At 41.7% G+C, this 27,399-nt stretch overlaps 1 long non-coding RNA gene across 1 annotated transcript in view; it reads right to left on the bottom strand.

Moving 5' to 3' along the window:
• LOC127574529 (uncharacterized) overlaps nucleotides 1-27,399 on the bottom strand; it is a 51,102-nt gene that overhangs the window by 22,265 nt on the left and 1,438 nt on the right. Inside the window, exons 2-3 of the long non-coding RNA XR_007956915.1 lie at nucleotides 27,036-27,312; nucleotides 21,186-21,308 (exon numbers count right to left, since the gene is read on the bottom strand). This is a non-coding gene — a long non-coding RNA (uncharacterized LOC127574529). The remainder of the gene's footprint in view (nucleotides 1-21,185; nucleotides 21,309-27,035; nucleotides 27,313-27,399) is intronic.

Below are 27,399 nucleotides of genomic sequence, written 5' to 3' on the forward strand. Positions count from 1 at the left end.
CTTTGGAATTCACTCCTACAGAGGGCTGTGCAGGTTCAGCCACTGAAGATGTGAAACACTTAAGAGAATCAAGGAATCCACTGCAGCAATACTCTTGAGACGGCAGCTTTCAAACCCACTATGAGTTAGAAGGACAAGGGCACCAAAAGCATGGGAACACCACCACTTGGAAGTCGGCCTCCAAGCCACTTGCCATCCTGACTTGGAAATATATCACCGTTCCTTCACCGTCGCTGGGTCAAAATTCTGCAACTCCCTCCCCAACAGCACTGTGGGTATACCCACACCTCTAGGACTGCAGCAGTTCAAAAAGGCAGCTCACCACCAACTTCTCAAGGGCAACTAGGGATTGGCAATTAAATGCTGGCTCAGCCTGTGAAGCCCACATCCCTTGAATGAATTATTTGGGATTAGATGGGAAAGTGGACTTCAGGCACAGAACCAGCCATTATCTCACCGAAGAGATCATGCCCCTTCACGTTATTACCATCGGGGAGGAGGTACAGGAGCCTGAAGACCCACACTCAACATCTCAGGAACAGCTTCTTCCCCTCCGCCATCAGATTTCTGAATAGTCCACGAACCCATGAACAGTACCTCGTTATTCCTCTTTTGCACTATTTATTTATTTTTGTAACTTATCGTAATTTTTTATGTCCCTGCACTTGTACTGCTGCCACAAAACAACAAATTTCAAGACATAAGTCAGTGATAATAAACCTGATTCTGAAGGAGGCAGCAGACTGGAAGAGCCCGAATGGCTCTCTCTTGCCTTGCAATCTTTATGTAATTGTGATTTCACTGCTTCTCACTTTACCGCACCATCCTAAATAAACCCTTATGTGGAAAAGCACATTTGTGGTCTGGTAGAAAAGGAAATTCAAGAAACAACCGCAAAATAAAATGTACGCACTGTGAAGAGAAGAGAAATGGAATGGTACATTGCAGGCTATCCATCACTTCTTATTTCTAGGTACTGGAGAAAGTGTAGGGGAGATTTATGAGGCACTGGGAAGGAGAGACTTCAGTTCCATGGGCAGACTGGAGAAGCTGGGGTCATTGTTAAGGGAAGATTTAAAAGAAGCATTCAAAATTTTTAAGGGTTTCACTAGGCTAAACAGGGAGAAATTCAAGAAATGCCTAGAAATTTGTGCCTGGTTCCAATTTTAAAAGGAGGCCAGAGTACAAAGTCATAGCAATAGGAGACACAAGAGACTGCAGATGCTGGAATCTGAAGCAACACACAAAAAGCTGGAGGAACTCAGCAGATCAGGCAGCATCTGGGGGGGGGCGGGGAAGGAATTGCAGATGTTTCAGGTCAAAACCCTGCATCAAGATTAATGTAGTGCCCAATGCAGGCAGCATTGTTACTTAATGCAGTCCGCTAATGAACATGATTGGACCATTCTGACAGTGCTGGCTGTATTGGCTGCATGCCTCAGCAGGTGAGAGGCTTGCACTACTTAAAGCTGGCCTGCACCCCAGCCTCTTAAAGGGGAAATGCACTGACGCCACAGGATGTGGCAGAACTCAGGGACGGTCAGTCTTACTGAAGAGCAGATACCACACATACTGTTCCTTGCCAAGTCTCAGTTAAGGTGCCTTTGATGGACATCCAAGATGACGGAAGAAACTGGCGAAACTTTGCAAGATGCCTCAACAGACCTATTCATTACATTTATTATAATCGTTCTTCTATTTTAAATCTCAGTTCTATAAGAATTAGTACCAACGTTCTCTTAAATATGCTTATGGGTCTGGCAATCTTCTGCAATCTACCTCATTGTGGCCCTTGCACTTTATTTGTCTACTTTCACTGCACTTTTTCTGTAACTGTAACACTATATTCTGCATTCTGTTATTGTTTTTTCCTTTTGACACTACCTCGATGTACTTACGTATGGAATGATCTGTCTGGATGGCATGCAAACAAAAGCTTTTCACTGTTATCTTGGTATGTGACAATAATAAACCAATTACCAATGGAGCTAAATAGTATGCAATGCAGCGACCCCATTATATTCAATGCAGTTGACCCCATTATATTTCAATGCTTAGTGCAGCAGACAGAAGGACGTGTTTCCACCCCCATCGTTTCTTGGTATGAATACGAAATTGGCGCAATCACCCTTAATTACATCCTATCCCAACAGATGTATTAGTGCACTGTTTTACTGGAAAAAGGCAGATCAGCAGTTAAATAGCACTTGCATGTTCATAGAGTCCTAGAACTGTGGAAACAGGCCCTTCGACCCAATGTGTCAATGCTCAGAATTAGAATCAGAATCAGCGTCAGATTTATTATCGCTGACTTATATGATGTGAAATTTGTTGTGAAATTTTGCAGCAGCAGTTCAGCGCAAAGACATGAAAAGTACTGTAAATTACAAAAATAAATAAATAGTGCAAAAAAAAGAATAATGAGGTAGTGTTCATGGGTTCATGGACCATTCAGAAATCTGATGGTGGAGGGGAAGAAGCTGTTTCCCGAAATGTTGAGTGTGGGTCTTCAGGGTCCTGTACCTCCTCCCTGACGGTAGTAACAAGCAAGAGGGCATGACCTTCAGTCACCCATTTATGCTAATCCTACAGGAATCCCATTTTATTCTCCCTACATTTCCATCAACTCTCCCTAGATTCTACCACTCACCTACATACTAGGGGCATTTTACAGTGACCAATTAACCTACCTTTGAGATGTGGGAGGAAACCAGAGCACCTGGAGACCCACGCAATCACAGGAAGTAATGCAAACTTCACACACAGACAGCACCGGAGCTCAGGATTGAACCTGAGGCTCTGGATCTGTGAGGCAGCAGTTCTACTAGCTGTGCCACTGTGTCCCCACCCAATCTCAGACTATCTGCAACACTTCTTGAACATATTCTCTGAGGGCAATTTTGAGTGAAGAAGTTGAACATGATACTTTGGAGTGAAGGTGTTGGTTTGAATCCTGACTAAGTCATGGCTTACTCTCTGTGAAGTGAATTTCAACAAGAAAAATACTCAACTTCCAGCTAACAACACAAACACTCCCAATTGGCATAAGGTTTAACCCTGTGACAGGAGGAATCAAAATTCACATCATTGGTTCTCCTGAGGGGAGGAGGGTAAATTTCGTTTGACCATTATCTGCTGAGGAAAAAAAACATTTTAACTTTTCATTATTTGCTATCAATGTCAGATAATTCTTGCTGAGATATAGAGTAAAGCCCACCAACTCTCACAGTTCTCAATGTACTGATCGAGAGGGACATTTATACAACAACCTAAGGACATCCAGAAAGACATGATGGAAAGGGTCTCCTCCAACAGTGATTTGAGTCCTTGCCAATCTCCTAGCCAGGGTCCTGGTCAACATTTGCTACTCAGCTAACATCGCTAAAACAGTTGGTCTGATCATTGTGACATTAGCTTTTCTGGGAGCTTGCCATGCATGAACTGAGTGCCACACTTCCTGCATTACAATAGTGACCACAATTCAAAGGTTCATTAGTAACTTACTTGGGGCTAAAAAAACATATGCGTTCCTGGCCTTTATAAATAGAGGTACTGAGAGCACAGGATTGAGATGAATCGAGATTGTGTGCAATTTTGGTCGCCCTATTACAGGAAGTACAGTGTGTGGAGGCTTGGAAGTGGTGCAGAAGAGGTTTCCAGGATTCTGCCTGGATTAGAGAGTATGAGCTTTAAGGAGAGGTTGGACAAACTTTGGTTGTTTTCTCTGGAGAGTCAGAGGTTGAGGGGAGACCTAACAGAAGTTTATAAAATTATGAGGGGCATAGATAGGGTAGACAGTCAGAATCTTTTTCCCATGGTAGAAATGTCAAGAACTAGAGGACAGACATTTAAGATGAGGGGGGTAAATTTAAAGGAAATGTGCAGGGCAAGTTCTTTTTCCCAGAGAGTGGTGGGTGCCTGGAATGTGCTGCCCGGGGTAGTGGTGGAAGCAGGCATGATAGTGGAGTTTAAGAGGCAGTTAGAAAGACACATAAATATGCTGGGAATGGAGGGATATGGATCATGTACAGGCAGAAGGGATTAGTTTAATTTGGCATCGTGTTTGGCAGAGACATTGTGGGCTGAAGGGCCTGTTCCTGTGCTGTACTGTTCTGTTATAACCTTTATAAAACACTATTTTGGCTACAAGTGGAGTACTGTGTTCCAGTGCTGTGGCACCACATGTTATGAAGGGTATAATGGCTTTAGAAAGGGTGCAGAAGTGATTCATTAGAATGATTACTAGATTTACTGGAATGAAAGTCGAGGGCTTCAGTGATGTGGATAGTCTGGTGAAGCTGGGGTTTGTTCTCTTGGAAGCAAAGGAGATTGTGAGAGGATTTGATATAGGTATTTAAAATCATAAAGCTCAATGCAGACAAATTGATTAGACAGAAACTACTCCCTAGTGGCAGAAGGGTGAGGAACTAAAGGATGTAGAACAGCGTAACTGGCAAAAATGTCATGAGGAGTGACCTTTTTTATGCAGCAAGTGGTAAGAATCTGAAATGTTCTACCCTGGGAGACAGTGCGGATGGAAATTGAACTATTAGAGTTGTACAATACATAAACAGGCCCTTCAGCCCACCATACCCATGCTGACCCTTTTGCCCATCTACACTGATCTCATTTGCCTGCATTAGGTCTGTATCCTTCTATGCCTTGCCTATTTAAATGCTGTTTAAATGTCTCTTAAACATTGTGATCGTATCTGATTCCACCATCCCCTCTGGCTATGAGTTCCACACATCAAACACTCTCTGTCTGATAAACTTTCCCTCATATCCCCTTTAAAACTCTTTCCTCTCACCTAAACCCTTGCCTTCTTGTTTTTGACACCATGGGAAGAAGATTCTGACCACCTACCCTATCTATGCCTCTTATAATTTTATGTACCTCTATCAGCCTCCTTCACTCCAGGGAAAACAAGCCCAGCTTATCCAATGTCTCCACATCCAAGTCCTCCAATCTAAGCAGTAGCCTGCTGAATCTCCTCTGCACTCTCTACAGTGCAACCACATCCTTGGCATTTAAGTGGGAGCTGGATAATTACTTGAAATATTTGCAGGGTTATGGGGTGAGGGAATGCAGTTGGGTGTGACTAAATGCTTTGATCTTGCATAGAGTCAGCATGGACTCTAATGGACTGAATAGCCTGCTTCCATGCTGTAACCTTCCTGTGATGTCAGGACACCTTGAGGTTGTTGCATAGATGCCCATTTCCCTTTTCTCACTCAGGATGTTAAGGGATGGTAGGCTTTACTCTGCATCTCAGTAAGGGAACCCATTGGAATGGTTATTGAGCCATAGGGAGGTACACCAAGAATGTACTGCTGAGGCTTTATACAGTGTTCATCAGACCGCATTTGGAATATTGTGAGCAATTTTGGGCCCAGTACCTAAAGAACTGTGATAATCAACACAGGTGAACCTCAGGGATGTGTGATTAGCCCACTGCTCTACTCTCTCTACACTCCCACCACTGTCTGTAAGGAGCTTGTACGTTCTCCCCATGTCTGCGTGGGTTTCCTCCGAGTGCTCTGGTTTCCTCCCACATTCCAAAGGCGTATGGGTTAGGAAGTTGTGGGCATGCTATGTTGGCGCCAGAAGCGTTGCGACACTTGCAGGCTGCCCCCAGAACGCTCTATGCAAAAGATGCATTTCACTGTGTGTTTCGATGTACATGTGACTAATAAAGGTATTTTATCTTATCATGACTGTGTGGCTAGGCACAGCTCAAACGCCATCTATAAATTCACCAATTACACAACTGTTGTTGGCAGAATCTCAGATGACGATGAGGAGGTGTACAGGACTAAGATAGATTGGCTGAATGAGTGGTGTCACAACAACCTTGCACTCAATGTCAGCAAGACCAAGGAATTGATTGTGGACTTCAGGAAGGGGAGGTCGGGAGAACACACACCAGTCTTCATTGAGAGGTCAGCAGTGGAATGTGTGAGCAGCTTCAAGTTCCTGTGCGTCAACATCTCGGAGGATCTATCTTGGGCCCAACACGTTGATGCAATCATGAAGAAGGCACGCCAGTGGTTCTACTTCATTAGGAGTTTGAAGAGATTTGGTACGTCACCAAAGACTCTTGTAAATTTCTGCAGATGTACGGTGGAGAGCATTCTGACTGGTTGCATCACTGCCTGGTATGGAGGCTCCAATGCGCAGGATTGAAAGAAGCTGCAGAGAGTTGTAGACTCAGCCGGCTCCATCACGGGCACAAATATCCCCACCATCGAGGACGTCTTCAAGAGGCGGTGCCTCAAGAAGGCAGCATCCATCATTAAGGACCCTCACCACCTGGGACATTCCCTCTTCACATTGCACAGGAGCCTGAAGACCCACACTGAACATTTCAGAAACAGCTTCTTCCCCTCAGCCCTCAGATTTCTGAACGGTCTATGAACTCATGATCACTACCTCGTTATTCCTCTTTTGCAATATTTATTTATTTTTGTAACTGATAGTAATTTTATGCCATGCACTGTACTGCTGCCGGAAAACAACGAACTTCATGACATATGTCAGCTGACATGATCACATATGACATAATAAACTTGATTCTGATTCATAAAGATGTGCTGGCCTTGGAGAGGGTCCACAGGAGGTTCACAAGGATGATCCCAGCGATGAAAGGCTTAACATGTGAGGAGCGTTTGATATCTGTGAGTCTGTACTCGAGGGAGTACAGAAGGATGAGGGGGGACCTCACTGAAACCTACTGAATACTGAAAGACCTGGATAGATTGGACAAGGAGAGGATGTTTCCATTAGTAGGAGGCTCTGGGATCCGAGTGCACAGCCTCAAAATAAAGGGACGTCACTTTGGAATTGAGATCAGGAGGAATTTCTTCAGCTAGAGGGTGGTGAATCTGTGGAATTCATTGCCATGGAGGGCTGTGGAGGGCAAGGTGTATTTGGCAGAGATTGATAGGTTCTTGGTTGGTAAGGGGGCTAAGGGTTACGGGGAGAATGGGGTTGAGAGAAAAAAATCAGCCATGATTGAATGGTGGAGCAGACTTGATGGGCTGAATGGCCTAATTCCGCTGCTATATCTTATGTCCTAATGGAAACAGGCCCTTCAGCCCTCTGGGTCTATGCTAAACACCCATTTAGTCTGATCCTACGTTAATTCTTTTTTAATTCTCCCCACATTCTCATCAACTCCCTCATCCCCCCCACCCCCAGTGCTACCACTACCTATACTATCAGCAGCAATTTACAGCGGCTAATTTACCTACCAACCAGCACGTCTTTGGGATGTGGGAGGAAACCGGAGGACCCGGAGGAAACCCATGCAGTCACAGGGAGAGTGTGCAAACTCCACACAGACAGCACCTGGGGTCAGGACTGAACCCGGGTCTCTGGTGCTGTGAGGCAGTGGCTCTACCAGCCGCACCACTATGAAAAGTTAATATGTAATCAGCAGAGAAGCAAGGCAGAGAAAATCCACCCTCCTCCCTTCACGAGAGGCAGTGATGTGAATTTTGTCTCCTCGGTAGCTTGCTGTCACAGGGTTAATTATAACCCAAGAGGTTCAGGAAGCCAAAAGTGTTTGCATACTGCTTCCAGGCACCAAGCTCTTGCCACCGTCTAAATCCTTTCTGATGTGCTTACCGTTTTGTATGTACGCCCTGGACAAAATTCAACTGCTGACTGTTTGGGAGATTGAGGAGCTGCCCATTGGAGCAACCACAACACAGCTCTTGAATCAAAGAGCTTGCCTGCTGCCAATAACAAAACTGGAGCAGATTCTAACCATCACCCGAGCCCCAGGAGTTCAGATTACAGCTTGAAGTTGGACCTTAGTATTTGTAATATATCTTTCTTAAATTTTATGAAGGCTGTTCTACATTGTGGAGGGGAGGAGGAGAAGGCACTGGCAGCAGCTGTCAATATGAACATTACTACCAGTATGCACAATGCCCTTAGTGAGCAATAACATTCCCACAAGAGGATTAATGATTACTGCAAGTTTCTTGAGAAATATCATGCAGTTAATTACGAGGAAATTCTATATCTAGCATAAAAGTTTTAACTTCCCAAGCACTCTTAAATTCATCTCTCTTGATACACATACTGATTTCCTTCACATTTTATACTGAGAATGATTTAAAAGGTCTATGAGATTCTTTTGAAAAAAAATGAGTGTTAAAGGGCAATTAATTACTAAAAATTCCTCTTATCTCTCTCTAAGGATAAAGGATGAGCTTGCCAGTCTATTGTATCGTGGTTACATGACACTATGTCATGTAACATGGATGATGAAATCAAACAGCAAGTCGGTAGGAACAACAGCTGTATTCATTTTAATCTCATCCTTGTACAAATTACTAGCTAGGTAGAGTAACAACAACAGCAACTTGCATTGATATAGCATCTTTAATGTCATAAACTGTCCTAAGCTGTTTCACGAGGGTGATTATCAAACACAAATTGACTCATGTATCATGCAAGGAGATATTAGGACAGGCCTGGATAGAGTGGACGTGGAGAGGATGTTTCCATCAGTAAGAGAGTCCAAGATCTGAGGGCTCAGAATAAAGAGACTTCCCTTTAGAACTGAGATGAGGAGGAATTTCTTCAGCCAGAAGGTGGTGAATCTGTAGAATTCATTGCTATAGAGGGCTGTGGGGGCCAAATCATTGGGTGCATTTAAGGCAGAGATTGATAGGTTCTTGATTGGTAAGGGGGTTAAGGGTTACGGGGAGAAAGTAGGAGAATGGGGTTAAGAAAAAATAATCAGTCATGATTGAATGTGGAGCAGATTTGATGGGCTGAATAGCCTAATTCTGCTCCTATACCCTATGGTCTTCATTACAGAGGGTCTTCAAGGAGGTAAAGGGAAGCAGGGAGACCCATACTTAATGATTTAGGAACAGCTTCTTCCCTTCCGCTGTCAGATTTCTGAATGGTCCATGAACACTACCTCATTATTCCTTTTTTTTGCACTATTTATTTATTTTGTAATTTATAGTAATTTTTATGTCTTTGCACTGTACTGCTGCTGCAAAACTACAAATTTCACGACATATAAGTCAGTGATGATAAACCCGATTCTGATTCTGAAGATACCCGATTTACTTCCCATGTATTGGTTATAAATCAATGGATGTCTTTCTGGAATTCCCATTACCCAGTGAAGTTGAATGTGTTAGCAGTGGTGATTATCATGGGTGTCACTTATCAGTCATCAATAGAAGGTCCATCATCAGTCATCAATAGAAGGTCCATCATCAGTCATCAATAGAAGGTCCATCATCAGTCATCAATAGAAGGTCCATCATCAGTCATCAATAGAAGGTCCATCATCAGTCATCAATAGAAGGTCCATCATCAGTCATCAATAGAAGGTCCATCATCAGTCATCAATAGAAGGTCCATCATCAGTCATCAATAGAAGGTCCATCATCAGTCATCAATAGAAGGTCCATCATCAGTCATCAATAGAAGGTCCATCATCAGTCATCAATAGAAGGTCCATTAAGCCACTAAGAGTCTAGTTTCTTCAACCAGTTTGCACTTGGCAGCAAAACAGGCCCAAAATTTGCAGTTAAAAGTAAACTGACGGTGCTTCCCACAGAGTGGACAAAAAAATTCCTTGCAAACATCCATCCATCTCTGGAACGAGAACTTCAATTTTTTGACTCCTGCTGCCTTCCTGTCAGCAGGATCCCTGGCGCCCAACAACTGTGATGTCATCAGAGTGGCTAAGTGGCCAATCACATTAAAGAGTGTTCTCAGACTCCAAACTAGGAAATGTTTTTAATCAACTTGTTAAATATTTTATAGTTCTAAATAAACTTGAGACATTAATGATTAAAGTAGAACCAAAATCCTTATGTTTTGCTATATTCATTTAGGGAAATAGCTAAGAATTAGTTCTTTGGACCACAGACCATCCCGATAAAACAAAAACTTACACTTAGTTCCATGAAGGCTAAGTAAAAATTTTCGTTGGACTAGTTCATAAAAACTTTAGATACACAGTAGTTCAGGTGATTTCAGCTTGGTTAAGCAGGAGAAGGCTGCAGAGAGCACAACCTATGAAGGCACACTGCATCACCAGCAAAAACTTTTGGATTTTTTGTAGAAAACTTCACTTGTGCAAAAATGCTGATACTGCTGCCACGTGCACTTCATTCAAGGGATGTGGGCTTCGCAGGCTGAGACAGCATTTAATTGCCCGTCCCTAGTTGCCCTTGAGAAAGCTGGTGGTGAGGGGGCTTCTACAACTGCTGCCTATGTCCTCATCATTCCCAGAACATCCATGCCCACACAGCAGGGAGATTTCAGGAGTCCAAGTATGGAACACTAAAAATCAGTGGGTTGGAAAAAACTAATCAAATGAGCCCAAGGGGGTGTTGTCTTTATCATGAGGACAACTGGAATTTAAAAGGATGGCAATAATGTTATGATCATAGAGAGCTAGTTAGATTTTAGTTAGTGTAGTACCTCCTGTTCTGGTTACAGCTCAGGAGGGGAATATTGACTGCGGAGGGAAGAAACATCAAAGGGGCACCAGGTTAAAAAGATATGAATATTGGGAAGGATTGTATAAACCAGGACTGTTTTCCCTCAAGTGTATGGTTGTAAGGTGCTTAATTACAATGAAAGGATGCTTTTCTTTATTATTTGTTGAGGAGTTGTGGATGTCATCAGTCAGACCACCACTGATTGTCCATCTCAGATGGTATCTCCTGGTTTGTGGGCACTTCTGAGGGTTGCTAACAGTCAACCACACTGGTGACTGTGGAGTTACATACAGACCAGACCAGGTAATGATGGCAGATTTCCTTCCCTGCAGGACAGCATGGACTTTATAGTCACCATTACAGACCCTGATCAGTATTAGTCCAGTTGCTAGTCCAGTAGTGTAACCACAATTCAACCATATCCCAACTAACTGATAGGCAGACAGACAGAAACTATTCCCTCCAGTGATACCATCCAGAAAGAGGGGCAGAGACTTAAATGCAGAGCCAGGCCATTTATATTGGATGCTATCAGAAGCACTTCTTCACATAAAAGGCAGGGTTGATGCTATGTGCCTGTGATGCTGCTGCAAGTAAGTTTTTCATTGCACCTGTGCATACATGCACTTGTGCGTATGACAATAAACTCTACTTTGACTTTGAAATCATGGACTCAAGAAAAGGGTCCACTCTAGTGGTCAATTGGAAACTCCAAAAGTAAAGTTGGCGGGCTCTTGTTCGACAATGATGGTAGGATTATGGAGGGGAGATGCAGTTAAGATCCATGCACTAATTGAAGCCATCAGGCTTGAAAGTCTGAATGGTTTCTTAACATTCTTTTGTCCAGTTACATTTCCATAACGAAGATTAATTTCCAGAAAAAACATAACTAATTAAAAAATGTTTTACATGCACATTGACACACTGCAGTAGACTTTTATTTTAATTATTTGAACTACATTAATATGTTTCACAGTTGTGAAATATATGTAAGCAAACATCACAGGATCTGTTAATTATAACATCATCCCTCAGGTGCAGTTTTAAGAAATATGTATTGCTGTTTCATAAAGTTGGAAGGGAGTAAACTCGTCAACATGTCACAAGCACACTGTTTATTTCTTAAACCTGGCAAAAGAGTTTCTCTCACAAGATGATTTTTGCTGATATTAATGATCTAAATGAATCCTTTCATGGCATTATTGGATGGTAGCCTTGCAGCTATGACTGGAACATAACTGGATTTAGAAGTCATATGTCAAGCCACACCACAATAATCCACATGCATGTGGCATTGTATGGACTCTCCTTACCTACTGCCATTAAAGCACAGAAACATGCATTGCAACAATGAATTACTATGGCAGAGAAGAAGGCCATTTGGGCCAACAAGCCTATGCCCAACTTCATGGTTGGCTGCAGGGAATGCAAGGTTTCCATTTTCTCTTTGCTTATCACACTTGAATGCTGCCCAGTGATACAAATCTGATTCAAGGTCTCCTTCTCTGCAAAGTTAACTGAACAATGTGCATGAACAAGCATCTAGAACAAAATCCATTTTTCAAAGTGAATTTTCCATCTATTTTCCTCCTCTCTAATCTCTTGCAGCTCTTAAAGGGTGAACAGCTTCAAGCCCCTGGGTGTCAACATCTCAGAGGATCTATCCTGGGCCCAACACATTGATGCAATCATGAAGAAGGCACGCCAATGGTTCTACTTCGTTAGGAGCTTATGGAGGTTCGCTATGTCACTAAAGACTCTTATAAATTTCTATAGATGTACGGTGGAGAGCATTCTGACTGGTTGCATCACAGCCTGGTATGGAGTCTCCAATGCACAGGATCGCAAAAGGCTGCAGAGGGTTATAGAATCAGCCAGCTCCATCATGGGCACAATGCTCCCCACCATCGAGGACATCTTCAAGAGGCGGTGCCTCAAGAAGGCAGCATCCATCACTAAGGACCCTCACCATCCAGGACATGCCCTCTTCTTGTTACTACCATCGGGAAAGAGGTACAGGAGCCTGAAGACCCACACAACGATTCAGGAACAGCTTCTTCCCCTCCACCATCAGATTTCTGAACGGTCCATGAACCCATGAACACTACCTCATTATTCCTTTTATCTTGCACTACTTATTTTTGTAATTTATAGTAATTGTACTGCTGCCACAAAACTGCAAATTTCACATCAAATAACTCAATAATAGATCTGATTCTGATTCTTCCTGCCTTGATCCCTTCACAGAGGTTGGCTTGGGTAACATCTGTGGGCTTCCTCTCTGTGGGAATTAAAGGTATTGCTTTAAGCTAGGTCAATAATGCCTCTGACACATCCTCCAAGTTCAAAAGCACTGGAAGTTTCCAATTGCCAGGTTTTTCCAATTGCCTTCAGTTCACATGTTGACTTTGGTTCCTTGACAATGTGATCAGGAGAGTTTCCCTGGCTTCCTAGCTGATGGTTATCATTAAATAAACCTTTACAGCAATGACATATATTTTAATAGCACTTTTCATGTAGATAAATGTTCCCAAGGTACTTCAGAGGAATGTTATCAAAAAACAATTGACAATGAGCTACCTAAGGGGATTTTGGGGCATGTGACCATAGGCTTGATCAACAGAGGATGGTTTTAGGGTGTATCTGAAAGGAATGGAGGTGGGGGGGGGGGCGAGGAAGAGAGGTTTAGGAAGGGAATTGCAATGTTCTGGGATCTAAGCTGCTGAAGGCTCAATTCCCATGCTGAGGCAGTGAAATTCAGGATTGATCAAGAGAGCAGATTTGGTGGAAAGCAGGGAACTCAGATGATTACTTGAAATGGAAGAAATAACAGGGAGAACAAGAGCAGAAAAAGCAGAAATACCTAACAGTGTATTATCCAGCCATTATCACATTACTACTTATAGGAACTTGTTGTGCAAGAATTGTCTGGCATGCTTTCCTGCATTACAACAGTGACTACACATCAAAAGGCCTTTACTGGCTGTGAAGTGTTTTGGGAGGTCTTAAACCATGATAGGTGCCATAAAAATACAAGTTACTGTCTGTCCAGGTTCAAGTTACATATTGCAAAGAGCAAAGTTTGAATGACATTGGTGCCAGCCATTAAGCTTGTTGGCTACAAACCTGAAGATGTGTCACCAACTATCAATCAGGATATAGTAGTAAATATAGAACAGTACAGCACAGGAGCAGGCCATTCCACCCACGATGTCTGTGCCAAACTTGATGCCAAATTAAACTAATCCCTTCTGTCTGCACATGGTCCATATCCCTCCATTTTCCTGCATATTCATGTGCCTATCTAACAGCCTCTTAAATGCTACTATCGTATCTGCTTCCAATAGTGCCCCTGGGGCAGTGCATTCTAGGCATCTACTGCTCTCTGTGTAGAAACGTCCCATATCTCCTTTAAACTTTCCCCCTCTCACCTTAAAGCTATGGCCTCTAATACTCAACATTTCTATCCTGGGAAAAAGTTTCTGGCTGTCTACCCTATCTAAGCCTCTCATAATTTTATAAACCTCTATCAGATCTCCCTTCAGCCTCTGACGCTCCAGAGGAAACAATCCAAGTTTGTCCAACCTCTCCCTGTAGCTAATATCCTCCAATCCAGGCAGCATCCCGGTAAACCTCTTCTGAACCTTCTCCAAATCCCCCACATCCTTCCTATAATGACGCGACCAGAACTGCATGTAATACTCCAAGACTGACCTAACCAAAGTCTTATGCAAGCATGCATAGTAAAGATGAGAGAGCTTTACAGCAATGCCTCCCTTGCCTGAAGTGTCCAAACTATCAGCTGGTCACCAGCTGCAGTAAAGGAGAAACCCATGACTTGGAGTGAATTGAAAGAGTGGTGACCTTGTGTCAAGGTCAAAGGGAAGGCCAAGACATGGATAGGGAGAAGGTGTGAATTCAATATGCGACTTCTCTTGACAGAAAGTACAGCCCACCAGAAGCCTACAACCACCGTCAACCAATGCAACACCAGGACCTGCCCCAGGGCAGACCACCAGAACCAAAGCCATACACAGCCACAAACCTCATGGTCTTGGCCTGTACTCAGCCTGACTGTGAGTCCAGGATGGGTCACAGCAACAACTTACATTGATATAGTAGCTTCAAGAGAATGAAACATCAATGGAGTGTTATCAAATAACTTTTTACAAGCCATTTAAGGAGATATTAGGACAGGTGACCTCTTTCACATCCCCTTCCAAGTGGTGCTGCCACATTCTCGAACCCTTAATTCTACTTCCTCCATTATTATCACTTTAGCATTTCTTTTTGCACTCTCAGATTACACTGCTAGACTTTGCACTATTCCATTGTTTTTGCACTCATCGCTGTATTCATTGTTGTATTTATAATTACCATTTATACTGCTTACTCTGTGAGCTTCACATGACCAAGGAATTTCATTGCACCCTGGTGTATGTGAGAATAAACTAATCTGAATCTAAAAGCTTGACCATAGAGATAGGAGTTTGTATGTATCTTTGGAGAGAAAAAGAGGTAGGGAGGTCCCAGGAGGGAATTCAAAAGTCTAGGATCTCTGCAGCTGAAGGCATGGTCAGGAACGTTGAAGCCTTGAAAGCCAGGGATGGACAAGAGGCAAGTGTTCTGATGGGAATGCTCTACCAGGAGCCAGCACAGACCAAAGGGGCAGAATGGCCTCCTCCTGTCCTGTAAAAATTCTATGATTCCAGAATTTATCTCAGAATACTGGAGTAGCTTACAGAGCTAGGGAAGGCTGAGATTCTATGGGGGGATTTGAAAGCAAAAGTGTGAATTATAAAATTGAAGCCTTTCCAGATCGGTAGCCAATGTGGGTTACTTTTGTAGCCAGCAGAGGGAGGAAGTAATGGAGGGGGTTGAACAGTCCACTGTTGCACTGCAACAGCCATTGTATCTAAGTTAATTCTAGGAGTGTGTTACAGAAGGAATAGAGAATCCATTTAACCATAGCTGGAGTGATAATCAGTGTTGAATTAGGTACCAGCACTGTTGAAATCCCCTGTGTAACTACTGACATGCAACACACCCTTGCTGCATTGTGCTTCTTGCCATTCTCTTGAAGTGTACTCTGTCCTGGGCAGTTGTAACTTCTAATCATCAATACTCTGCTGTGAAGTGAACACTCAATGCAAATGGTGAATTATAGAAATTGTTTGTTATTCAAAATAAGTTTGTAATTTTTAAAGCAATCTAGAGACACAGCTCCCTGTTGTTTCCTAATTTCAGCAAGAAAAAGTAGGGAAGTCTTCCTAGAATAGTATGCAAGACTACACCTGGTTCACTGCATAGAGTTGGCCTCCTTAATTAAGAAAGGGTTTAATTACCTTGGATGCAGTGCAGAGGCAGTATAGCGAAACTTTGTTAGGTTTATTCTTTTGATGAATGGGTTGTCTTGCAAGGAAAGAGTGAGTAGATTGGTTCTGTACTCTCTGGAATTTAGAAAAATGAGAGCTGACTGTATTGGCTTTGACAAGGTAGATGTTGTTTGATGTTTCCCATGGTGGGGAATCTACAAATAGGGGATGTAGTTTCAAAACAAGTGGTTCCCCATTTCAAAGGGAGATGAAGATTTTTTGAGGATCATGAATCTCAGAAGGTCATGAATTTTTGGAATTCTCTGATATAAAAAGAATAAAAAATTCTGAAAACACTCAGCAGGCCAGGCAGCATCTGTACAGAGAGACAGAGTTAACATTTCAGGTGGATAACTTTTTTTTAGAACTCCTGGAATTCTTTACATTACAGAGCTAAGGAGGTCAAGACTGATAGATAATGAAAGGTCAATGGCCTGAAAAGTTCACCCTTTTTGTGTAGAAATTTCTTCTCTCAGAGGTTACTGAATCTCTGGAATTCTCTCCTCTCAGGGTGGTGGAAGACAGATCATTAGATATACTTAAGGTGGAGATAGATAAATATTTGAAAGATTGACGGTTTTGGGGAACTGGCATGGAGAAGGATTTGAGGCTGAGGGTAGATCAGCCATGACCATATTGAATGGCAAGGCAGTCTTGAAGGGCTGGTGGCTACAACTGTTACAACTTTCTTGTGTTCTTGTTTCTTTGTCTCTTCACAGATGCTGCCTAACCAGCTGAGTATTTCCAGCATTGGTTGTTTTCATTTTGGATCTCCAGCACTGGCAATTTTTAGATTGTCGCTTTCAATAATTTCAGTTAACCACTTTTCCAGTTTGTGACAGATTTATGAACAATCATTGGAACTGGCCAGTTTTGAAGAAAGGTCATGAGCCACAATCCCATCAGTTCCTCATTAGTATAGTAGTTACTATCTCCGCCTGTCACATGGGAGACTGGGGTTCAATTCCCCAACAGTGAGAAGATTTTGCCAACATGATCAAAGACCCCACCCACCCAGGACATTCTCTCTTCTCCTGCCCCCCCCACCCCCCCATATCAGTCAGAAGATACAAAAGCTTGAAAGCACGTACCACCAGGCTCAAGGACAGCTTCTATCCCACTGTTATAAGACATTTGAATGGAGCACTTGTACGATAAGTTGGACTCTTGACCTCACAATCTACCTCATTATGGCCTTGCACCTTATTGTCTGCCTGCACTGCACTTTCTCTGTAACTGTAGCACTTTATTCTACATTCAGTTATTGCTTTTCCCTTGTACTACCTCACTGTACTGATGTGATAAAATGATCTGTATGGATGGCATGCAAAACAAAGTTTTTTCACTGTACCTCAGTACATGTGACAATAATAAAACAACAACAATAAACCTGCAATTTTTATCTCTCCACAGATGCTGCCCGTCCTACTGAGTATTTCAAGCATTTTCTTTTTATTTCATATTTCCAGCAACTGCAGGGTTCTGTATCTCAATTCCAACATGATTTTGTTCTCCTCTTTCCTCTGCTCTTCTACTTACATCTCCTCCAGACATTAGTTATGATTAACAAGCCTTCACAAGGCTCTCTCAGCCTCCAGCACAACCAATGACATCACAACCTCTCCTGGTTCTTTTCACACCTCCCCCTTCTCTGCAACTTCAAACATGCCATTTTCTAGAGCGAAATACATACTGCTGGAGGAACCCAGCAGGTCGAGCAGCTTACGTGGAGGGAAGGAATTGTTGATGTTTCGGCTCAAGACCCTGCATCAGGACTGAGAGTGGACTGAGAAGGTAGCTGGTATAAAGAGGAAAGGGGGAGGGGTAAGACAGGGGCTGGAAGGTGATAGGTGGACTGAGGAGAGGTGAGGAACAAATGGGCAGATGGAGCCGGGTGGGGGAGGTGGAGGGAGAGGCGTGGAGTTGGGAATTCTAGCACTTGAAGCCTTTGTGCCTCCGCTAAATAGAATTACAACACCTCATGTTCCACCTGGTTAGTCTACAACCCAATGGTATGAGCACTGAAGTTTTTCAGTTTCAAGTATTAGCCCATGTCCCCCCCTCTCCTTGCAATCCACCCCTAGTCCTCCTATTTTTGTTCCTTTTCCCAATCCCCCAGAGCCTCATCACGTATTTTCATCCCCCTCTCTCTCCTAGCTGCATTATCCACTACTCACCCCCATCTCTCCCTTAAATGGTTCCCATTACCACCTTCCCTACTTATCAGATTCTAGAACTTGTAGCCTTTGTGTCCCTGCTAAACCTACATCTCAGGACACAAATTATCCACTGACATTTACTATAACCCCACTGACTCCCAGAGCTACCTTTGCTATTTCCCACTCTGTCTCTTGTGAAGATGCCATCCCTTTCTCCCAGTCTCTCCATCTCTGCTGCATTGGCCTTCCATTCCAACACATCAGAAATCTCCTCCTTTTTCACGAAATGTGGCTTCCCTTCTACTATGGTTGATGGAGCCCTCTCCTGCATTTCCTCTGCTTCTGGGACTTCTGCTCTTACCCCTACTCCATTCAAACCCAATAGAGCAGAGTTTCCTTTGTCCATGACCTTTCCCTTTCCAAACTCTTCCCATTTCTCCAACTCAAACCCTGTGTATAACCCCTCTTCCTCACTCCACTGCTGATACCATGTTGGTCCTGTCCTCTGGAAGCCCCTCCCTCCCCATAACTCTATGCAACAAACAATTCACTGGAGGAACTGAACAAGTCGAGCAGCAACTGTGGGAGGAAAGAAATTGTTGACTATTTGGGTCAAAACCCTGCATCAGGATAACTCTATGCCTCCCATGCTTTGTAAAATCTACTTCACCTCTACCTTCAAAATGATAGTCTTTTAGTTAAACATCTCCAAAATAAAAACATTTGGGACAATTTTTGGTATTAAAAAGATGCCATATAAATAAAGGATCTCAGACCTGAAACATTAACTCTTTCTCTTTCCAAAGATGCTGTCTGACCTGCTGAGCGTTTGCAGCATTTTTTAATTTCAGATTTCCAGCATTTTATTTGCAATTGATTGCCACAGAAATTATTTTGTCTCTTTAAGACACACTAGCCTTTTTAAAATCATATTTTCAAGGCATCCATTTCGACAAGAGATTCCCTGTTAAGGGTATCATGCTACTATAATTTTAATTTCAGTATATCATTTAAAAATCACTTATACATTTAAATAACAGATTAATGGCCTTGTTTTCACCTTTTCAAATACCAATCTGATAATTGTTTGTCTAAATAGGTCCATTTAACACCTCATTATTCATGAACCAGTAGGTTTTTGAATGGAACTACGCAACATAAGGACTGTGGGTTGAATTTGGACCAACCAATTATTCATCCAACCCACGGTGTAATTTTAAATTTGGAACAAACAAGCCATAACCAACACCCTTTATGAAAAAAAATCCATGGAATCATTAACCCTTCATATCATGATATTCTCAAAGATTATGTGTTTCTTTTTAACACTGCATTTCAAATCTATCCAAAGGTTGTGCCTTTGAGAAACCTTACCTCACTATTCCCCAAATACTGTCTGAAGAAGTAGTGTTAAATCAAAGCTGTTTTTAATTCTGAATTAGTATGTGAATTAGCCTTTGTAGAATGAAGACAATTACACTTTTTCGTAACTTCAAGATTGAAAATGTACTGCATTTATTCAAATCCACATAAATGATTCAATAATAGCAATCACATTAACTATGCAAATAGGTAATAGTAAGAAAACAAACTCCATAGATATATGGTTAATAGTAAAAATTCCAAAGGGAAATTACAATAAAAATTTTAATAGAAAGTCAAGTTTACGCAAGTGCAAACTAATGCTATACCATCAGTGCTTTCTTCATTGTTTGAAACTATCCTCGGAACCTATCTTTTGGACAATGCTTTTGACACCTATCCATAATATTCCCTCACTTTATCAATTTTTTTCTGACTGTGTTTTGAATAAGGGCCTCAAGGTTTTACTTTGTTAAAGATGCCATGTAAATGCAATTTCCTTCTTATACCAGAGAAGGAATCCTTTCCTGCCTTAATTCAGACACTATTAGCAGAATCAATGCACTATCATACAAATTACAGTAAATTACACAACACATCACGATCTATTAAACAGTCTTAAATTGTCCTTTTTTTAAGGGTGCATTTGATGACAACACTTTAGCCAAATGGAAGAGAGGTGATTGGATAATATCCCTATCAATCAAGTTTGGAGACCATACCATATAAGTGATTAGATCAATTTCATGCACATCATTTATATGTAGCTATCCTCCACTTACTGCATTTTCTGGAGAAATTACTTCACTTTTACTAGTAGATAATACTGGTCTATTTCTTCTACTCTTTAATTAGACTGTATATTAACTAAATTGACTTTATTTGTTGTACAATAGCCTGTTTGCTTAGTCATATGTTCCAACTTTCCTCTAAGTCATCGGCTGACACAGTGTTAATCCACCACCTTACCCCAAAGTACATCTTACCCACAGGGCATTCATGCAACCTACTCAATCGATATTGAAAACAGAAAATGCTGGGAGTATTCAGAAAGTCAGTCATATCTGTGAAGAGAGAAACAGGGTTCACATTTCAGGTTGACGAAAGGTCAAGTGAAGCAGTGATTCATTTGCAACTTCATCCAACCTAGTACATTTCATTCGGTGCTCACAGGTTGCCTCCTCTACAATGGAGAAACCCAACACAGATTGGGTGAACACTTTGCAGAATACCTCCATCCAATCTGCAAGAGTTGACCTTGAGCTTCCAGTTGTCTTTGTAATTCTCCACCTAATTCCCACCTTGATCTCTCTGTCATTGGCTTGTGCTGTTCCAACATAGCCAAACGTAAACTCAAGAGCAACACCTGACCCGACTAGTCATCGACCTGAAACATTAACTCTGTTTCACTCTCTACAGATGCTGCCCAAACAGCTGAGTATTTTCAGCAATTTTGAATTAACTTCAGATTTCTAGCATCTGCAGTATTTTGCGTTCCTGCATTGATTTTGTTTGGTGACCAGTATCAAGGAGGTGCATAAGAGTTGCATGGCTCGGCTCACCTTACAACCTCTTGTAAGGTTTCTCTCTGTCTTAATTCCATTGAAATTCAGAACTCAGCACAAGGTTATTGCAGATGAGTGCCAGCCATTATCCAGTCGATAATAGTGCTGCACACTGCCATTTTCCTAATCTAGTCTACTAATGAAAATATCACATTTCATACAACACAGCAAGAGGCCACTTAGCCCAATCTGTCTGTGCCAGATGTTTGATAGAGTTAGATGATGAATCCCACTCACCTGCTCTTCACCTGCAACCCTCTAAATGTTCCCTTTCAAAGTGGCATTGGAAAAATTTTTGGAAGTTCCTATTGAATTTGCTTCCATTCCCCTTTCAGGCAGCACATTCCAGATCACAACTTGCTAGATTAAAAAAAATAGCACTTGTAATTGTGGAAAATCCCAAGTGTTAGTTATATTTTAACATTTTACAACAAGAACAATTCTTAAGTATACCCTTCAATTTATTTATTTGTACATTTAGAATTGGACACTAAAAATAAAGAAATATTGCGAAGTGTATAATGGATAGGAAAGAGGCTGTGATTTCATTTGGAGTCATACACTAAAAGGGCAAACCTCATACAGTTTATATGTGTCATCTGAATCTCTCATTATATTGCAGTCCCTGAAAAATCACTTTTGTCTATTTGCTGTAATTTAGATTTTTAGATCTCTACATTTTTCACTATCTTACTTTTTACAGCAATAGTTTTCTGCTCCAGAATTGTAGGGTGAGCTTGTGAAATTTTTATCTCTCGGTGGGCTGTATTTCTCATCTGGATCCAAGCTTTGCCCTCCTTGTTAATAAAAGATGATGGAAAAGGATTGACCCCTTGCCACTGTTTCTGAGGCACCATATTTTAGTCTTCTTGTAACAGACCACTGAAGATGGTACAGTACAATTCAAAAAAACATTACCAGTTTATGGAAAAATAATTTGCAGGTTTGGAAAAAATACACCCCTATTTATCATAATGCTATAAATATAACTCCCCAACAATTTCTAGAATTATCATGTTGCAGATGAATTCAAATATTCATTACCCTAGAAATGTATCCTTTAGTCTTAAGGATTTTAGTAGGGACCTAATTGATTAAAATGTTTGAATACCATTAAAGTACAAATTGTCAATTATTTGGTAATATTACCCCATAAATTGTAAGTCTTGATAATATAGGCATTTTTTTAAAGGAACTGAAATGTATGCAGAAGAAGATAGTTTATTACAAGGGATAATTGAAATCTCGTTCTTGAACCATTTAAAAAAATACAGCAGGACTCAGGCTAACGTACTGGCTGGTTGTCTTACAAGTGAATTCTCTAAGAACAAAGAGTTGTGGTATAGAGAGTCATCCCCAGGCACACTTGAATGCAAAGTAGATTATTTCTATTTGTTAGTAACTAAACAGGGCTCATATCAATACACCAAAGGTATTCAAATTTAAGGTTCCAAATTATAAGTGGCTTTAATGGGGTAACCAAACCAATATTATTATTTGCACTTTTGGCTTGCTAAATTTGAGATCATCGGGTAAAGAAAGAAGGGATGGGGGTTAATATATTTTTCCATAGATTTATTAAACAGGGACAATGGAATCCAATCCGTCTTCGGAAAGGGAAATGGACAAGCATTTTGGGTAAAAGAACAAGTGCACGAAGTAAGGGCAGAGAGATGGGAGGACTAACATCAGCATCGTGTGTGCAGTGAAATTCTAGGATTCCAACTAAAAGTGAATCGGTGATTCGCATTGGTTATCATAACCCAGGGACTAGGTGCAGTTGAACACTAGATTAAAATTTTCTCCACGAGTCTTTACAACTTATTAAAATTATAGTTAACCTGCATTTGGGTGAACCGACATGGATGGAGGACCATAATGTCTGAAGGTACCGAGAAAAGTGCAGCCGTTTTGTTTAGTGAATCCAACTGAACAAATTACTAGGAGCATCGTCAATCCAGGCATTGGATGCCTATGCTCTTAAAATATTTGTTGGATATTAGCAAACTCTCTCATCATAAAACAGAGAATCAACCAAGATTTCTTTGTGAACCGGTGTTGACTGCTTTACCGCGCTAAGAGTAGGGGAACCCTTGCGCCAGTGCGTTTAAGAACCAAGTTTCCTGAGTTGTGCTGACCAAACTCACCTCCCTGCACCTCCTAGAACCAAATGAATCCTTGCGTGAGTGCAATTGAAGGATAATTATTTGATCTCCGTGCGTTGTGTGTGGTACGGAATAATGGAATGAATGTTAAGTAGGACAGTGGCCATTCACTGGAACCATTCTAATTTCGCTGCGTGGCAGGTAACCCCTTAAGCACCGCGGTGGAAGTTTTCGTCGAAATGAGATAAAACTCTCCTATTCGTATGTTGATTCTGAAACTGTGGCGGACAAAGACCCATTTCTGTGCTTTATCTGATCTGAGTTTGTATCAGAACTTGGCAGAAAATCGTTTCCGAGGACGTTTGAATGTATGTGAATGTACGTGATATTGTGAAAGAAATTCACTGTATCCAGGATCCAATTGTCACACTGCCATACGATTACAAACCTATTGTGCCGTGAAAAAGAACAAATTTCATTTTAATACTTCATTCTCTACGATTTTAATATCTGGTGTGATGAGTTTAAATCCACATAACTAGACTTCGAAACATTTGTAGTTTAATTTTTAAGCTTAGGTGCATTTATTTTATTTTATATGATGAAGGAGTTAAACCGTATCGGATCTTTAAGAGTGCTGGAAATACATTTCTAAATCAAAATGTTAAAATGTTATCAAGATTAAGAGCTCTGAGAATTATTCATTCTGAGAACGCCGTACGCAGAGCGGGTTTGGATACAATTTAAAATATTTCAGGAATAATATCAAGCATCAGACTGGCATCATTTTGGATATTAACAGTACAATGCTCAGGAACTAACTAGTTCATTTGAAACCGATTGAATTATTAAAGGAACCCCTCCCAAAAAAATGTTATTACAAACAAAAAACTAACTTCAAAAGTTCCAGTCTCGAGTTGGATTCGGTGGAATCTACATGGAATGTAGACTTTCCTTTTCTATTTGGGTCTGAATTAGATTCATAAGTAAACGTATTTATAAATCTCTTTAATGACAAGAATAAAATTGGTTTCACTTATGTTTAAGGCAGGTGAAATTCGATGATGGTTCTTGTTTATACTTAAGTGCAAAGTGGGATTTTCCCCGGCTGTGTGAAGAGACCCTTTTACTTAAATCAATCCCCTTCTCTCAATGCTTCACCTACTAAGACAATTTGATTCGGCGCTCTCTAGATTTCAAATGTCTGCACCTTTTGGTCACAGAGTGTTACTCTCTCTCTCTGCTTGTCGGGGTTTGCAAAGAACAGTCGCATTTGTTGGGTTGAACAACCTCCTATTACTTGTGTTAACCGCTCGTTCTTGACATAACCAAGGTATCAAGGCTAATCGCCTTCACTTTAACACAGGGACAGACAGAAGAGAGCCTTTCTGATTTTAAAATCCTGCTCCAAAAACGCCCCCATTTGTTTCTCTCTTCCCCCAAAATGTATTTTCACATATTGTTTCATCTCCTTAGAATGTTTCACGTTCGAGATTTTCTCGCAGAATTCACCGACAGGCAATCTCTCTGATTTTGGTTAATTTTGGGCGAGACAAAACTATCCTGAAATTGACGTGGGCAAAATGGACATGATAGCTTTCGGCTGACGCTTAGCTGAGGTCTTCACAACATATACAACCTGGTTTTGTAGTCGCCGCGATTATCCCACAAGTCACGCGAAGTGTTACCTGCGCGTGTAATCTGCAACAGCATAGACTAAAATCACCCACTCCGCCGCTAGTAAGGGTATCCTGCTGTTTGAGTTACATCCTCCTATCGGGTTACAGTAGGCACAAACACTCCAGATGTTCTGACAGAGAGTCTCGACTTAAGGCTGCGACTCAACAAAAGCGCAACCGGTTTGCAAAAGCCAAGACCGCGCATTGCGAGGTCAATGCTGAGAAAATCTCGTATTTAAAACTAATAATACAAGTGTCGTGCCTGAATGCAGAATCCTGGACGCCATATTTTTAAAGAAATAAAAATATACAATTTGTACCAAATGATTATTAGCAACCCCTCCCACCAAAGAAGACTTCAAGTGATTTCCTTAAAGTGGACGTTTGTAATGTCTTAATCTACAATATTCCCAATCCAAACCAAACTGAATTTACGACTGAACTAAATGTAGAGAAAATGATTCAGTAAATTTACCTAAAATCGCAAGGAGCTGTGTGTAAGGGAGGAGGAGCTGAAATGTTGGTGAATGTTTAAAAATCGAAATCGTATTTTGGCTTATTGTCAATATGCCATTTTCTTTTAAAACATACATTCACACGCGTTGTAAAATATTTAACGATTACCCTATCCTTATTAGCTGTTCAGGATAACGAGAAGGGAATATTAAATCTCCCAGCCTCCCTCACAGGTAAAGCAAAAAAAAAATACATAGCTCCATTCATGTGACATCAGGTATCTGAAAATTTTCTTTTAAGAATAAGCAGGGTTCATAGACTGTCCAGGTCATCCTTATGAGTTTGAACGGCAGGTATTTGTTTACACCACAAGGCCCCTCTGAAAGCAGATTGTGGAATCTCTAAAGGAACATTTTACCGGGGCAGGAATGAGTCTATAGCCAAACTATCTGGTGTATATCGAACGCTGGTGAAGTAGAAAATGCCCAATTCAATTCTACTTTATTCAGAAAATGATTTAGATGAAAAAAATGTCATCTTTGTGTGTGCGTCCTTCTGTTCTTAAAGACGGCCTGAATTGTATAAATGCCCACATGCACCGTTTGTCAGCTGTAGCTAACCTGACTATTAAAGACGTTAAAATCCTGTGTGGTCCAAACGTTCTAACTGCGGTTCGCTCAGCTATCGAGGAACACTGGAGAATCCAGTTTAGAAAACGTGTGTGAAGTGACCCCTCCGTCGTTAAGGGCACTGTTCGATATTTGAACATCAAATTCTACTTTACAACACAGTGCACATTATCTAAATTGGACTGAGATTGGAACACTAAAATACCGGGACAGGTCTCCAACTATACTTGACACTGACAGCGCCAGCACTTCCAGGGAACTGGTGCTTTGATGTAGTTGTGACTTTCGATGCATTGCACACAAAAAAAGGAATATACGGAGAGAGGGAGAGAAGTGGTGGCAAGGTGCGCGGGGATTGGGAGTACAGTGCCATCTGAACCAGGGGTTATTTTATTCTACTCTTGATCCTGCCGAGATATACCGCAATGATCAAACCTAAGATGTAGCATTACAGTAGCGCTACAAGAGTCGTGAAATCGGGGAAATTCCCAAGGTTTGCTTTGCAAAAAAAACCGTACATTCCATTTAGAAAAAAAATGATTAATGACTAATTCCACTCCTGATATGGATCTCTTTATATACAATATAATATCCAAATTCTGAAACGTTCTTCGCCCGTGTGGGATAAGTAGAAAAGAGTAAAAAAAAAGGGCAAAGCTATTGCTTTCTGGGACTAACTTACATGTTGCAATAAAACCTCCGCAATGTTGGGAGTTATTAGAGGATTTTTTTTTCTCTGCGTGGAGTTCAGTGGCACTATATCACTCTCTCTCTCTCTCAATGTACTGCCCCCAGTTAGTCCGTCAGTCAGTCAGTGTGAGTGTATCTGTGTCAGTCTACAGCCCACACGTAACCGCGCTTGGAACTGACGCACAGGCACTCAAAAGGCAGACAGACAGACTGACAGATAGATGGACGGGTTATGACGGACGGATGAGTGCACAGATGTCAGGGCGGAACCTGGAGTTGTTCTATACGTATCACCTCCACACGCACTTCTAACATTCAAGTGCAAGTGGGTCGGACATTATTTTTCCAATCCCCCCACCCCCTTTTTTATTTCCTTTTTTTAAAACCAAATTCAAGAGGATTTGTGACTCAGAACCCGGGATCATCAGCAGACCGCTATGTTGTAGAAAAACCGTCCAACCGACCGTTCCCAGCGGAAGTTTTACTTCTAAAATTGCGGTCGAGCTAAAATTCTGGAGATGCACTCACCGATTGCGGAGCGGTAATTCTGCGTGTGCGGGGGGTCGGCGGGTTGGACGCGAAACCGCTTCTCTGAAGTTCGGGCTCAGCGTCTTCCGTTGCCCATTTTCTCATGGTGCCGCTGACAGACGAGGCGTCCGACTCCGGGAGACGGTGCGAGGGGGACCCGGCGACTCGACAGCGGTGAACAGCGGTCGCTGGAAGGCAGCCCAACCCCAGACTTGTCGCGTGGAGTCGGGCGAAGCAGCCAGCGTAACAACACCCCCTCCTCCCGACCAACCCCAAACTGGTCACAGAGCAACCGACAGGGAGCAAGAACAAGGAATAAAGTTAAGCAAAGTGCCCCAACAGTTAATGCACGCTCTGGGGGTTT

This window comes from Pristis pectinata, chromosome 9, assembly GCF_009764475.1.
Source record: "Pristis pectinata isolate sPriPec2 chromosome 9, sPriPec2.1.pri, whole genome shotgun sequence".
NCBI classification, from domain to species: domain Eukaryota; kingdom Metazoa; phylum Chordata; class Chondrichthyes; order Rhinopristiformes; family Pristidae; genus Pristis; species Pristis pectinata.